The sequence below is a fragment of the Bos grunniens genome, chromosome 22 (assembly GCF_055505025.1).
Source record: "Bos grunniens cultivar Pamir isolate PY7600 chromosome 22, Bosgru_T2T1.0, whole genome shotgun sequence".
In the NCBI taxonomy this organism is placed as follows: domain Eukaryota; kingdom Metazoa; phylum Chordata; class Mammalia; order Artiodactyla; family Bovidae; genus Bos; species Bos grunniens.
In genome coordinates this window covers 23,032,396-23,047,596 of record NC_141186.1, presented here as the reverse complement: position 1 = coordinate 23,047,596, position 15,201 = coordinate 23,032,396, and the positions used below count along the sequence as shown (strand labels likewise).

The 15,201-nt window shown below is 40.4% G+C and overlaps 1 protein-coding gene across 9 annotated transcripts in view; it reads right to left on the bottom strand.

The window, feature by feature from the left end:
* Positions 1-14,472, bottom strand: part of CRBN (cereblon) — a 407,739-nt gene extending 393,267 nt beyond the window's left edge. For 3 of the 9 annotated variants that reach the window (XM_086366662.1, XM_086366668.1, XM_086366669.1), the window contains exon 1: positions 14,173-14,329. The gene's annotated coding sequence lies outside the window, so the exon portion shown is untranslated. Of the gene's footprint in view, positions 1-14,172 lie in introns of all 9 variants that reach the window. The other 6 variants (XM_086366663.1, XM_086366665.1, XM_086366664.1 and 3 more) reach the window with 5 other exon arrangements.
* Positions 14,473-15,201: the final 729 nt, after the last annotated feature.

Below are 15,201 nucleotides of genomic sequence, written 5' to 3'. Positions count from 1 at the left end.
AGTAGGGTTTAGAATAAATCTTCTTAAAGCTGAGGAGAAATTACCAAGATGACCTAGATCATTCTGCCATCCTGCTCATGAAGTTGAGTGACATATATTACAGTCACGAAATACATGAAAGATGAGGAAATAAAACCAGCTCCTGTCTGACTCAAAATATGCTGTTTTTTCCTTCTGCACTCTCCTGTCCTAGATGGTAGCTGGCTGATACCAAAAGCCTTTGCTGTATATACTTAGGAGAAAGCAGGGAAAGTGAAGAGACACACAGAACAGGGAAATAAAATCCCAAAGAAAACTCGAACAGTTAGACAATTTTAGTTAGGACTGCCTGAGGCAAGAAACATGGTCTTTAGCTACCATATATTGAAAAAAATAACCAAGATATTATTATCTTTCGATAGAAGAGACCATACAGAGAACACTGTCGCCTCCTCTTCCACCTGAGAAACTGAGGTGAAGGGAGAAGAGATTTAAGTCCCAGGGGGCCCAACTCCCAGCCTATGATTTTTCCATGATATCAGGGATAAATATCTTATCCATATAGTTGGATTAAATCTCTTATACATACTGATGGATTAAAACAAACAACAACAAAATGCCCCAGATCACCCAGGAACTAAAGGAGAATTGCAAGTGTTGATAGAAGTTTCTCTTAAAAACCAGTCAGCTTTATAAATGCAGCAGGGCAAATGCTCTTGGGAAGATAAATCACTACCTATTCCTCAAACTTAGTTTAATAACCAATCTTTATCTCATAATGTGCTCCTGGGCAAAATGGACTGCATGGGTATTTGGTGCAAAATCATTTCATGAACCTTGGAGAACTTTCTCCTGTAATGATATTTCTGAATTTTCAAATGTTCATTTCCTGTTGGAAAAAAACCAAGTCTCGGGGTTAGCTAGGTTAGAAGAGTTTCTTAGGAAAGTTTATTCCCACAAGACATAAGTGATCAATATTAGTGGGCAATGTCATTATTAGATGTTTTAATAGGTGAAGAGGATAAAACTTTGAGTCAGCAAACTAGACGTCTCAGCTTCACTTAGTGGATGACTTCATATACTGTGCTAATGTTTATGTCTTGATGACTCCACACTGAGGCTGGAGATCATCGTAATCTAGCCTGCTTAATGGGCTTTGTACAGCCTGTCAAACACAACTCCTGGCAAGCACAAACTTAATGATGATGCTAATGGAGACATTATTGATGTAAATACATGAACATCTCCGAAACAGAAGTGAAAAGTCTGCAGAGCAATCCATTAAAAAAATAATAATTTGTGAAACCACTTCACAGTAGGATAAAAACAAGGTTTAGAGTTACAGAGACTTGTATTCAAAAGTCAGTTCTTCAGCTTTTCTAGGAATACAAGTTTGAGGCTCCCAATAGGAAAATAACTTACTCAGTTTCCCCTGTTGTAAAACATGGATACTAGTGCCCTCCTTCATATTATTAAAATATCTTCAATAGATGATATATGCTCATAATGCAAAAAATATATATGAGGTAAAACAGAATATTCATGAAACAAATTCTTCTTCCTTCCTCTGTCCCATAGCCACTCAACTTTTCTTTCTGGTGCAACCATTAACTAATTCATGAGTTCCCTTCTGGAGATTCTCTTCTAGGCACTGACAAAACACACATTTATATGACACACATTCTATTTATTTATTTTTTAAGGAACATTGCCAAATTCATTCTATGAGGCCACCACCATCCTGATACCAAAAGCAGACAATTATATCGAAAAAAAAAGAAAGTTACATGCAAATATCACTGTGAACAAAGATACAAAAATCCTCAAAAAGATACAAGCAAACTGGATCCAAGAATCCATTAAAATGATCATACACCACGATCAAGTGGGATTTAGCCCAAGGATGCAAGGATTCTTCAACATATGCAAATCAATCAGTGTGATACACCTTATCAACAAACTGAAGAACAAAAGCCATACGACCATCTCAACAGATGCAGGAAAAGCTTTTGACAAAATCCAACACTTATTTATAATAAAAAGATACATATTTTACAATTAGATCTGCGCACTTAGATTTAGCATTGTCATTAGGCAAAAAGGTACACTTTGTGAAGAACTAGCCCATGGTCAGAGTATTAGAGAATTCCTCAAAACATTTTACAGAACCGTATACGAAACAGAAGGGTGCTCAAATTTGAGAAGCAGCAACTGAGCGGAAGCCGTCACCCACTGAGGAGGAAGAACACCTGACACATCACTCAGCTGACACCCTGTATGGTCCTGATGACGCTAAGCATCTGTTCTTTTTCCTTTCACAGCCAGGGAATCATAAATGATCTTTCGCAGCACTCAAGTTCCACCCCTTTGTGTAGCAAACCTCCATGGTGGAAATCATCACCAGGCCAAAAAAGCTGGGGACAGGAAATCGGCTGGAAGGTCCTTGTATGAAAAGAAATGGCTGTAAAGTAAGTTTAGGTGGATCTTGGAAGCCAAATTGGATATTTGGCTTAAGTTTAACTTTAAAATGAAGACAGATTACTGAATTCAATTCAGTAAGTTAAAAATCTCAAGCGATGACAGGCCAAAAAAAAAAAAAGACAAACATAGCCTTAAGACTTTCATATATGGTTCTATAAAATGTTTTGAGGAATTCTCTATTTGCACACTTGAATTGAGAGGTCTCTCTGTATAGATAGCATCATTGTTCCTAATTCTCACATTTTCTTATGTTCATGCCCTCTGACATGTGATTTTTTTCAATTTTCCCACTAGAAGTAGAATATATTTCATTATCTCTTTGATTCTGATGTTAGTCATATGTAATGCTTTGGCCGAAAGAATGTATTTTAAAAGGATAGTTACACAGTTTTGAGCTCTGGTCTTAATAGGTATTGGATGTTTCTCTTTGCCCCTCTGTGCTTTCTGCCATCTCCATGAGAGGACCCTGCTCTAGAAAGGTGAAAGTCACATGGACCATCAGAACCTGACCCTCTCTAGCAGGCAAGCCAAGTGTACATCGGATGAAGCCCTGACAATCTGAAAATTCACGATTGAGGATGTATGCTGGAGTTTTGAGTCAGTCAAATTTGATGTGGTCTGTTCAACAGCATTATGGTGACTACAGCCAACTCAGACCGTCACACCTTTCCGAAGCTGAAGGAACTTTTCCGTGTTTTAGGTTAGCATGGTGATCGGTACTGAATCGGCATCTATATTTTGTAGCATTGCATCAAACCTAGTTCAACAGCTTATTTTCAAATGAAAATCTCCTTGGGTTTAGAGAGTAGCAGGAAATGTAGAATTGAATTTTCCTCTCTCCCAGATTAGGTGTAATATGACCTTAAAGCAGAGTTTCTCAACATCCTGGGCCATCTTTAATCTCTCGTTTACTAGATGCCAGCAGCATCCTTACTCTAGCTGTAAAAACTATGTCTCCAAACACTGCCAAATGTCACATGAGGAGCAAAACTGTACCCACTGAACACAATACTTCCATGAAGGTTCTGTTGAAACCTTGCAGTCTTTATGGTGAGTTAAAATAATGCTTACAAGAGTGCAGACTGGATACAACACAAGGCTAACTGCTGTCTCACTTACACAAACTATCACAAGGATTCAGCACACTGGAAGCCACAGCAATTAATCAACTGAAGTCCAACACATAACTCAGATTAAACATCTTCATTAGCCAAAGACTGAAGCATGAGGAAGTTGTTTATAGTTAAAAATGTTTTTATGAAGCAAACTTCCAGAAGCTCATTCTTATAGATCTATTCTATCCTCCTGGTTTATTCTATTCTCCTTCTCATCGTTTTTTGGGTGTGTGTGTATTATAAACTCAGAAAGAATCAGCAGAACCAGCAGGAAGTGAGAAAAGCCCTTTTCTTATTCACAATTTTCTTGACTCTTGACCAAAATCAGAAACCTCTCAACTCATTCATCATTAGGGGATATCTGATCATACTGACTTCCACACAGCGCTGGAGCAACACTTAACACAATCTACTCATTGGCTCCTCTTATTCTCTTAACTACTGATGTTTTATAAGAGTGTTTCCCTACCCTGGATGTCCATTAGCATCTTCCAGGGAGCTTCTATAATGTACCGATGCTTAATTTTAGCCCAGACCATCTAATTGGAGTCTCTGGCAATAAGCACTGGTATTTTGAAAAATAACCCCAAGCAACTTTACTGTGCAGATAAGGCTGAGGATGACTGTTTTAAAACATCTGTATATGATGGCACATTTGTGCTCAGAACCATTCCACACATCAACACAACTACCCCAAGTCCCTCCCACTGTCCAAGAGGGTCCTACATGCTGTAGCCCCTGGCTGCTTTCTCTCCCCATCTATAACCACTTCCTAATGCTGCCCCAGCCCCACTGACTTCCTCACTATTCCTCACACCACCTAAAGCAACACCCTTGCCTCAGGGCCTTCACTCTGGATGTTCCCTCCACAGGGAATACGTTTCCCCACATTCGCCTGATTCACAGCCTGACTTCATTCAAGTGTCTCCTCATAAGGCATCTCCCCAGAAATGCCTTCCTTGACCTACATGGAAAAAATGTTACTTGATACTCTCCATGCCCTAGTCATGCTGTATCTTCTTTTGAACATTTATCAATATCTGACAGATAAATCTGTGTATTTGCTCATTATCCCTCTTCACATTAAGGCAGGGAGTGATCATGTTTTGGTTCAGTTCAACATGCCTAGCATCAGTATCAGTGCACAGAACCTAGAGGGCATTCAAAAGTATTTCGTAAAAATTTTAACAAGTATGAACCATAAAACATGTCCATGCTTACTTTATTTTAGGCACTGAAATAGGAGCTTCATAACACTATGACCTCATTTTGTCCTCAGGATAATTCTCAATATCCTTAATTTATAATTAACAAATCTGAGAATAAAGAATTTTAAAGAAAACATCCACGGCCAAACAGATAAGAAGCTCCAAGCCTGTGACTAGAACCCAGAATTTTTTTAAATTCCAAAATTCATTTTTTCCCCTAACACTAAGAGTAACCTAGGTCTAAAGCATATTCTAATATAATCAGTCCTTTCACTGGGTCTGCTTCTTGGACAGATTACACTGAGGAAAACTCAGGCAAACACTCTGAGTTCTTAATGCCCATCAACTAGTTCTGTAACTGTGAGTAAAATATTGAACTACTTTTGCCTTAGTTTTCTTACCTATAAAGTGAAAGTTTTGACCAACATGATTTTTAAGAACAGTCTGGGGCTTGAGAATTCTACTGGAGACAAAACAGGACTTGTTCTATGGCCAAAGACTATAGAACCACCAGGGTAAAGTTTACAAAGGTCCAGACTGAAGTGACTTAGCAGCAGCAGATTCAGGTTAAAATGAGGACCTGATTTCTAGCAAACACAGGCGACACGTCTCGGTCACCGTCAAGTTCAATCTTTGGGGAATACTCTAAAGAGACTTCTTCCTTGTGCTACGGGTTGGACTTGAAAACATCTAAGTTTTCTACCAATTCTATGGTGCTCTATTTTTTATTAAGCACTATGTTTATTAAATAATTACCATCCTTTGCTTTGTTGTCCTATCACAGCATAGACACATGGCTTGTCTCTCTCTACCTCTCCTGAGACCTGGTAGCTGGGCCTCAGCAAGTGTGATAAGGAGGCTTAGAACCCAGCAGACTGTGTCTGTCATTGCATGGAAGCAGTCATCACAGAGCTCTCATCCTTCATTACTCATCCTGTGCATCACTCACAGGGGGAAGAAGAGAAAATCAGCAGTCAGGCTTCCAAAGAAGAAACTGACAACCTGGATCCCAGCAGTTGGTTTTATTATCCCCCCAGAGAATGTGAGCAGTTGCAGTTCCTCATGGAAAGCCAATCAACAGTACAAGAAGATTCCAAGTTATTTATTTATAAGTGAGAGCCTCGTCTTCAAACAGCTCTTAGAGGAAGCTAGTCACTAAGGACTGAACTGAACTTTCCATTTCAGTTCCTTAATTCTCTAAAGGGCTTGGTTGTTTTTCCTACTGCTTCTGCTTCCAGAAATAAACAAAACGCTTACAAAGCGGTATCAGTGGCATCACTCATCAGATAGCAGGCTGTGTTATGAAGTAACAGATGAGGTCTTTCCATTAAAATCAAAACAAACTGCAAAAACCCGATATTCTTTTCTTTTGAATCGGAATAACAAAGTGGACCTTTCATTCTTTATAACTCATACTCTCACCATAATTTTACTTCAAATTGATATTTTGGGGGCTAGGGCTAATAACCTCTTCAAAATTGACTCAAAAGTGGTAAAATTCAAATGCTGATGTCCTCAATTATGCAGAAATGCTTTTAGGAGCAAACCATAGTCTCAAAGGATTATTTCCCAAAGTCAAAGTTGTTGCTGACACTATTTAAAGAAACGCTACTTGGGTTTGTCTTTGCAGGGTTTGAGACACAGATGTAAGGAGATGTTTACCCACCTCCAGAGGAAAAGGAGGGGAGATGATGATTACCAGAGATCATTTGGTGGATGATGTCTCAATGCACCTCTGTAGATGGGATTCAGAGCAGACATTCAGACTGAGTGTGAAAAATCTCATCCGTACATCAACTCCTCAACCTACCTTCCCTGCTACTCCCCCTAATCCTGACAGAAAAGGAAATTAAGTTAGATGCCATGATATCTCACCACAGTTTTGTTGCTGTCATTTCCCTTCTTAATCGTTAAATAAGTGTTTTGATGTCTTCTTTGAAGGGTGTTAATAACCTCAGATATGCAGATGACACCACCCTTATGGCAGAAAGTGAAGAGGAACTAAAAAGCCTCTTGATGAAAGTGAAAGAGGAGAGTGAAAAAGTTGGCTTAAAGCTCAACATTCAGAAAACGAAGATCATGGTATCTGGTCCCATCACTTCATGGGAAATAGATGGGGAAACAGTGGAAACAGTGGCAGACTATTTTTTTGGGCTCCAAAATCACTGCAGATGGTGACTGCAGCCATGAAATTAAAAGACGTTTACTCCTTAAAAGGAAAGTTATGACCAACCTAGATAGCATATTCAAAAGCAGAGACATTACTTTGCCAACAAAGGTCCGTCTAGTCAAGGCTATGGTTTTTCCAGCGGTCATGTATGGATGTGAGAGTTGGACTGTGAAGAAGGCTGAGCGCCGAAGAATGATGCTTTTGAACTGTCGTGTTGGAGAAGACTCTTGAGAGTCCCTTGGACTGCAAGGAGATCCAACCAGTCCATTCTGAAGGAGATCAGCCCTGGGATTTCTTTGGAAGGAATGATGCTAAAGCTGAAACTCCAGTACTTTGGCCACCTCATGCAAAAAGTTGACTCATTGGAAAAGACTCTGATGCTGGGAGGGAATGGGGGCAGGAGGAGAAGGCGAGGACAGAGGATGAGATGACTAGATGGCATCACTGATTCAATGGATGTGAGTCTGAGTGAACTCCGGGAGTTGGTGATGGACAGGGAGGCCTGGTGTGCTGCGATTCATGGGGTCGCAAAGAGTCAGACACAACTGAGCGACTGAACTGAACTAAATTTTCCTTTCTGCTGTAATATACTACCACAAACTCAATGACTTTAAAAAATAAAATTATAATCTTAGAGTTCCATGGGCCAGAAGTTGGTATGGATTTCACCAGGCTAAAAATCTCAGGTCAGCAAAACTCTATTTCTTTCCAGGAGTTCGAGGTGGAGAATCTGTGTACTTGCCCGTTCAATTTTCTAGCAGAATTAAGTTCAATGCCATGTAGAACTGAGGTCCCCATTTCCTTACTGACTAAGGGCCATCCCAGGCTCTAGAAGCATATGCATGTGTTGGTTTGTGACCTTTAGGCTAAGTCAAAAATTATTGAAGGAAGATGCCTTAGACTTGACGTAGTTTGATTCACCCTTTGTCCATGGTAGGACATAGCTCTTCTTCACTCCTACCCTCCACTATTTATGTTTTACACCACTACGATAACAGGACAATGGTCAATTATCGATCGTCCTAGTTCAAACGTATTCATGAGGCTGTATTCTCTAGAATATTAGGACTTTGGCAGAAACATGTACACAGGCCTACTTGGGGGAAAGGTATTTTCTTTCATGAGAGTGGAGTAGCAAGCCACCTGGAAAGATCCACCCCTGACATTTTGTTCTCCCATGGCAAGATAAGAAGGCAGGGTATCTGCTTTGGAACTATCAGAACCTCCTCCACCCCACCCAAAAAAACTTCAGGTTCTGAGAGATTCTGGGCATTGACATGCATCCCCTCATATTCCATATCTCCTCTTGAGTGTGTTCCAGGTCTTCCTTTGTCTCATAGGAAGATGTGCTCTTCCTAGCAGGGTTGTTCTTGGTATTCTAGTGCAAAGGTCAGAGAAGACCTTTCACACTACCATAATATGAAATTCTTTATTTACTTCAGTGCTTGATTTGTCCCCGTTTTCTATCCCCCCAGCAAAAGAAGCTCCCCATGAGTTGAGACTGGTCATTCTAGTTCACAAATGCATCCCTAGTAGCTACAACAGTGTCCATCATGTAATACTCAAATGATTCGCTGAATGGATCAACCCAGGAGAGGTCCTAAATTATTTCAGCCTCAGTTTTCTCATCTGTGAAGGGAGATAACAGCTACCAACACATGTGGTTTTGAAGAATCAAGTGAAAATGTATGTCCCTATGTCTCCAGCTAGAATACATGTGCCCTGGGAAATAATTTGAAATCCTAAGGCTATGTAACGCTAACTGAAACACACAGCATAACTACTCAGGAGTTTGATTTTGCAAGAATATCCAGGGAAAAAAGAGTGTTTATTTTTTATACTCAGAATAATTTTGGAAGTTATTAATTTATGTTTTGCCATTTTTGCATTTTCCCATGCCTCATTTAAGAAGTCTAACATTTTTATTCTTTTACCTCAGGAGTATATGTGCTGGTGGGTGATAACAGTAGCCCACTTTCGTTCCCCTCTCCCTAAAAAAAGGAAACATTGATGGTGATAATGCTCACTGGGCCAGAGGGAAAGAGAGGATAGATATAAAGAGAAGAAACACCCCCCCATAAAATGGAAGACATTCTTTCTAGTGGGGGGAAGATGGTAATAAGACAGACATTCATAAAGAAAACACTGTGAAACCCACAGGGCTCTCAAAGGGGAAAATGTAAAATTCTTGGACCTTTAGATAGCTCTAAGGGACAAAGAAACCCGATAATGATTAAAACTGAATTTCCCACCAGCCAGGGAAACTAGACACTCAGAAGAGTTGAATACTGGTTTAGAGAAATAAATGTGTCATTTCTTACAAAGTTATAGAATAAAAATCACTCCATTACATTGCCTTACAAAGCCTCACAAAGCTTACTCAAATCCTTGCACAATAAACAAAATACTGCTTTTTAATGCCCGTCCATTTTTTTGGTTTTTCTTTCAAGTGTATGTGCATGTATAAGGAAGAACACATATAAGCTCTAAGACTCAAAAAATGAATTTGCTGTAACTGACCAGAAAATGTGCTTTGGAATTCACAAAAGTCAAAGGTTATAGCACCAACAATAACAGATTAGACAAGCCACTTTCATAAGAATAGATTAAACTCAAATCACTGGCAGTGACAGAACTACATGTAACCAAAGTGACCACTTGGGACTTTTTTGATGCCCACGAACTAAATAGTTTGATGTGTGTTCTTACCACAAAAAGATCCTCTTCCACAATTCACCATTTATCTTCACCCCCAAATTTTTCTCATGAGTATTTCCCAGAGGTGATCTAAGAGGCTGACTACAAGAGAGAACTTTCAGTCTACCAACAGCACAAGTATCTCTGGAAAATGTGTTAAGAACGGCCACCGGAGCCTGAACATGTTCCACTTGATTACCTATGGGTAACACCTGGGAGCACGGCTCTTCGGTAATGAATTTAACTCAAATTTACTGAAGTTTATAATATAGTACAAAAATACGGTCATCATCTATACCTATATAATTACATGATTCAGCTCTCTTGAAAGATGTGGCACCAAGACACAGAAAAGAAGTGTCTGAACACTGAATCTGTTATGTTTCATTTGTTCAGTTTTGACTCAATGGTCATAATCGGGTAGATGCAATAAAACAACATCTTGCCAATAAACCGCAAGTAAAAAAAACTATACTCTTCCTAGTGGAGCACTTAGAAGTATTATTTCAATACGGAGAGTAAATACAATTATTTTAATTTATTAAAAAATAAATTAGTATTTCAATAAGGAGAGTAAGGAAGAGGATATAAACTTTGGAAGAACGTGAGACTTGAATTTCTTGCTGCACACTCAGTAGTCCGCTCTGGCTACTTGTGCTCAGGTGATGTTTGTTCGCTAACTTTTAGAGTACTTTTAAAAACACATTGTACATGCAAAAAGAACAATAAAAGGAAAAAATAGTCTCCAAGTTCAAGGCAGTTTTATTCCAGTTATTCAAAAGGATTTCTGAGAAGGTTCTTTTGCCCTACAGCAGGGACTCATATTTTGAGTGTGTATCAGAACTGACGTTTGGTGTCATACACAATAACAGCAACCATGGTTGTAAAAGTGAAATACTTGCATAGTGGCTGGTAAATTGCTGTCACTCCAAGCTCCTCCCACCCATACCTGTGAGAGCTTCAGGATGTCCCAAATCCAGAAACTCTCTCCACTGGGCCCCAAGAACCCCCAGACCTGTGTTCTCATTGGACGGTTCCCACACTACCCAAGTATCGTAATATTCCCCACATGTTACACTTCCTTTACTTCTCCCCCATGCTGACCTTTAATGCCTTTTGCTCTCCTTTCATCTGTACTTTAAGAGCAACCTTAGCACTCATCTCAGTCAGGATGCCATCCGCATCACAGTTAGAGTGCCTAGTTGAGGGACAGATGGAACACTACCCGACTCAGCCTTGCAAATTATACTGGCGTCACTGAGACAGAGGCACTTGCTTTCCCCTGGGCTGTGACTATGCTAGAATAAACAGAGTGTTGGGTACCATCTTTGCCACCCCAGAAGCTGATTTTTTTGTTTGGGTGGGATACCACATGGAACAGAGTTCCCAAGTAGAACTTTTAAATCATTTTCCCATCTCCAAATAGTGAAGAAAGCCTAATCCCCTCCCATACACAGACACAGGCTCTTGAGCCCTCTGGTTTCTTCTTCTTCGTTTAAGTCTCTATCATTCATCATTATATAAGTCACATGTTAACGAGTTTACAGAAGGTTTACTTAGGGAGGATTACCTCCCTGGGATTTCCAAGAGTAGCATGAGGCCTAGATATTTTATAATACCATCTGAGAGGGAAAAGCTGCAAAGGAAAGTGTTAGGGAGCACCAGGAGAGGAATTTAATAAACTCTGCCTTGAAATTACCCGATTTCTACCTGGGCAATTAAATTCTGATTAAATTGCTGGGAACTAAGACATAAAAAGCTAAAATGGTCTCATACTGAGGGATCAGCTTTTGTTCTCCATTTTCTTAGGTGACAAAGAACGGTAGAAGAACAGGAAGTGAAATTAGTATTTTGGAAACAGAAGTGGGGATTTCTAACCAGTATGTTTCTTTCCAAGGGGAGAGGCGTGAGGAAGAAGCACACTGTTGTGACCATCAGGAGTTTAACTTTCCTCAGCTATATGCCACTCTTCTACCAAGTAACCTAAGGAAATGGATTACAGGAACAGTTCTCAAAATGTAGTACTTGCACTAACAGCCACATTACCTGGGAGCTTGTTACAAAGTTAAATTCTCAAGCCCCCACCCCAGACCTACTGAATCAAAAAGCTGGGGATGGGCCCAGCAATGTGTTTAATAAGCCCTCCAGGTGATGGAGATATACCTGAGTGACTGAGAACCCCTGCAAGGGGAGTGCTCCAACCATGCTTCACATGAGTATCACCTGGGGAACTTCTTGAACTCTCCAGGCAGCCCTGGTACACCATACCAATTATATCAGAAGCTTTGTGGATGGGAATCGGGTATCCGTTATTTTTCAAACTCCCTATGTGACTACCACATTCAACCAAGTTCTAGAGTCACTGCATGACAGTGTCATTGGCTCAGGAACTGCCACCTTGGGGAATCCTAAAACTCTGGGTTTTGTTCTGCTGGCAAACTCTTCAAAGTGGGCGCCCAGAATAAGAGGAGGAGGCACGGCTGGAGAGGGTCTCTGCGAACTCCAGCCGTGCAGTGCGTTCACCACTGCACGTGTGAACTGCAGTGTGGTGAACTCCTCAAGTTAGGAGAGTTCGCCCTCCTAACTCTTAGCAAGAAGAGCTCCTCTCCTCCATTATTCCCTCTCACACCCCTCTATTTCTTTCATGGCATTTATCCCTATCAATATTCATGTCCAATCATCCACTTCCTAAAGCCCAGCGATTACCATGGGGGGGCATGGGCAATTTGCTTCAGTAGTAACTAGTTGCGGAGAAGGCGATGGCACCCCACTCCAGTACTCTTGCCTGGAAAATCCCATGGATGGAGGAGCCTGGAAGGCTGCAGTCCATGGGGTCGCTAAGAGTCGGATACAACTGAGCGACTTCACTTTCACTTTTCACTTTCATGCACTGGAGAAGGAAATGGCAACCCACTCCAGTGTTCTTGCCTGGAGAATCCCAGGGATGGGGGAGCCTGGTGGGCTGCCGTCTATGGGGTTGCACAGAGTCGGACATGATTGAAGTGACTTAGCAGCAGCAGTAACTAGTTGAGATACAATAAGCACTGAAATATTTCGTAGTTGACTGAATTATATCTTGACATAACTTATACCAGTAAAGACAGCTGAACTCTTTGCTCAGCCACTGTGTTTCAAAGACTTGGCTGCCCCAAATTACACAAGCATCCAAGGCAACAAATCTCTGGATATAAAATGGAATGTACCAAACCTGCCTTTTAAGAAGCATTATGAAGAGTCAAAATTCTTAATTTTCACTTTGACTAAGCACTACTTCGTCTGGCAATTTCTTACAGTCTAACTCTTTCATATTAATAAACATCTCTCTTTTTTAATATCCAAGTCCTTCCCGTTTTTAAAATCTCACTTTAGACAAAATAAACTTTGTGAGGAACTTCAAGGGATCTTGGGCTACTTTCTCTGATTGCCATTCACAAAGTTCAGTTAAAGGTTCTTCCTGGTGTGGGTAAAGTGATCTATCTTTTGCCTAAGTGAACAGAACTACCATTGGTCATATATCAGAAGCAGGTGGGAAGTAGCTCATATTTATTACCTGCCATGTTTTCCCTTAAAAATTCATTTTTCATTAAATCACTTAAACCCATGTAAGTTAATAAATCCCCTCATGCATTGCATCCCTGAGGATTAGATCATAAAGTTCAGTCAGTAACTGTAGGAGTCAGTCTTAAAACCAGTAACACAAACATCAACAGTAATGGATATATTAAAATGTTATATATACCTTCCCTACTTGTACTTTTACTATCACTTTGCCATGCTTTATAGGAACATGAGAATAGCTTATATAAAATATTTACTGTAATAAGAGCTCAATACATTTCACACCCAGCAAAAAAAGGAGAAAAACAAAATTAAACAAAAAAGAAAGAAAGAAAGAAAGAAAACCAAAATTAAACCCTCCAAAAAAAGCTTAATTTTTCCCAAGAAGTTTTTTAAGCTTATGCATTAGCCAGGAGACTTAGCCAAGAGACTTCACCTGGAAGTCAATCCACTCTCCTGGAACCTTCACATCACATTCACTTCGTTCCAGTTTATTTCTCGAGTCATAAAAGCCCTGATTACTCTCCCTACATAACCTCCAGATATCTGCCCTGACTACTCAGGCTGGAGGCCATAACAAGGCTGTGGAAATTGAGACTCCTCTACCAAGCTCACTTTGAGGCTGTAATGAAAACAACACGTTCTTACTTAAAAGACAACAAAAAGAGGAAGGGGAAGAGACTCACTCACTACCTAATGTTCTAAGAGCGCAGGGAAATCAAATGCGCTTAAACATTTCATTTCAGATGAGAACGCAGAACACCATACCTATATACTGCATGTAACTTACCTTTACAGTTTAACAGGAAAAAAAAAAAAAAAAAAAAACAGAACAGAACGAGACCATCTATGGTGAAAGTACCTTGTAAAACGAAATGACTGAAAAGGGAGGGAACCGTTAGTCATAGTTAGCAACACCTTATTTATTTATTTTTTCTAAGAATATTGCCGTAAGATGTCTTACCTCTTTCGATTCTGGGGTCCACCGCAACTCTGGAGCACGGAGAAGGCAGCCTGGATTTAATCCTTCCGCAGGACCCTCTTCGCGAATCTTCTCGCGAGTGTGCGCTTTTTAAAAGAGGCCATGAGGACACACGGAAGCTTTTGAGATGTTGTCCGCCTGCAGGTGTTGACAATGCACAGACACTCACACCTGTGCCTCAGGGGGCCATTCTCAGTACCGGGATTGGGCGGAAGGCCAATGAGAGGAGAGGCCTTCTCAGCTCAGCCTGCAGGATCCGTCCTGCTTCTAACCAGCCCAGCAAACCCTTCTCATTGGGTGTTTTTTGTTTTAAACATTTATTTTTGGCGACCTCCGGTCTTCATTGCAGCAGGCGGGATCTTCGTTGGAGCCCCTCCCTGGCTTCTCTCTAACTGTAGGGCAAGCTCAGTAGTTCAGCACAGGGATTAGTTGAGCCAGCGGGCTCAGTAGTTGCGACTTGAGGGCTCTAGAGCATGCGGTCACTAGTCTTGGCACGCCAGCTCCATGGCATGTGGAATCTTTCTGGACCATGGATGGAACCCATGTCCCCTCCATTGGCAAGCCTATTCTTATTCACTGTGCCACCAGGGAAGTCCCCATGTTACCCATTTTTAAGGGTACAATTCAAATGTATTAAATACTATTAAAACCATCACTGCCATCCATCTCCATAGCTCTTTTCATCTTGCAAAACTGATACCCTATACCCATTAAATAATAATCCTCATTTCTCCGACCCCCAGCCCCTGGCGCTCACCACTCTACTTTTCGTCTTTTAACAACTCTATTTCATACATGTAAGTGTAACTGTACAGTATGTGTCTTTTTGTGACTGGCGTGTTGTTTATACATGTTGTATCATATATCAGAATTTACTTTTAATGCTGAATAATATTACAATGTGTGCATATACCATTTTTTTCATAAACATTAATCTGTTGATGAACTCTTGGATTGCTTCCACATTTTACCTATTGTTAGTTATGCTGCTATAAACTTGAATGCACAAGC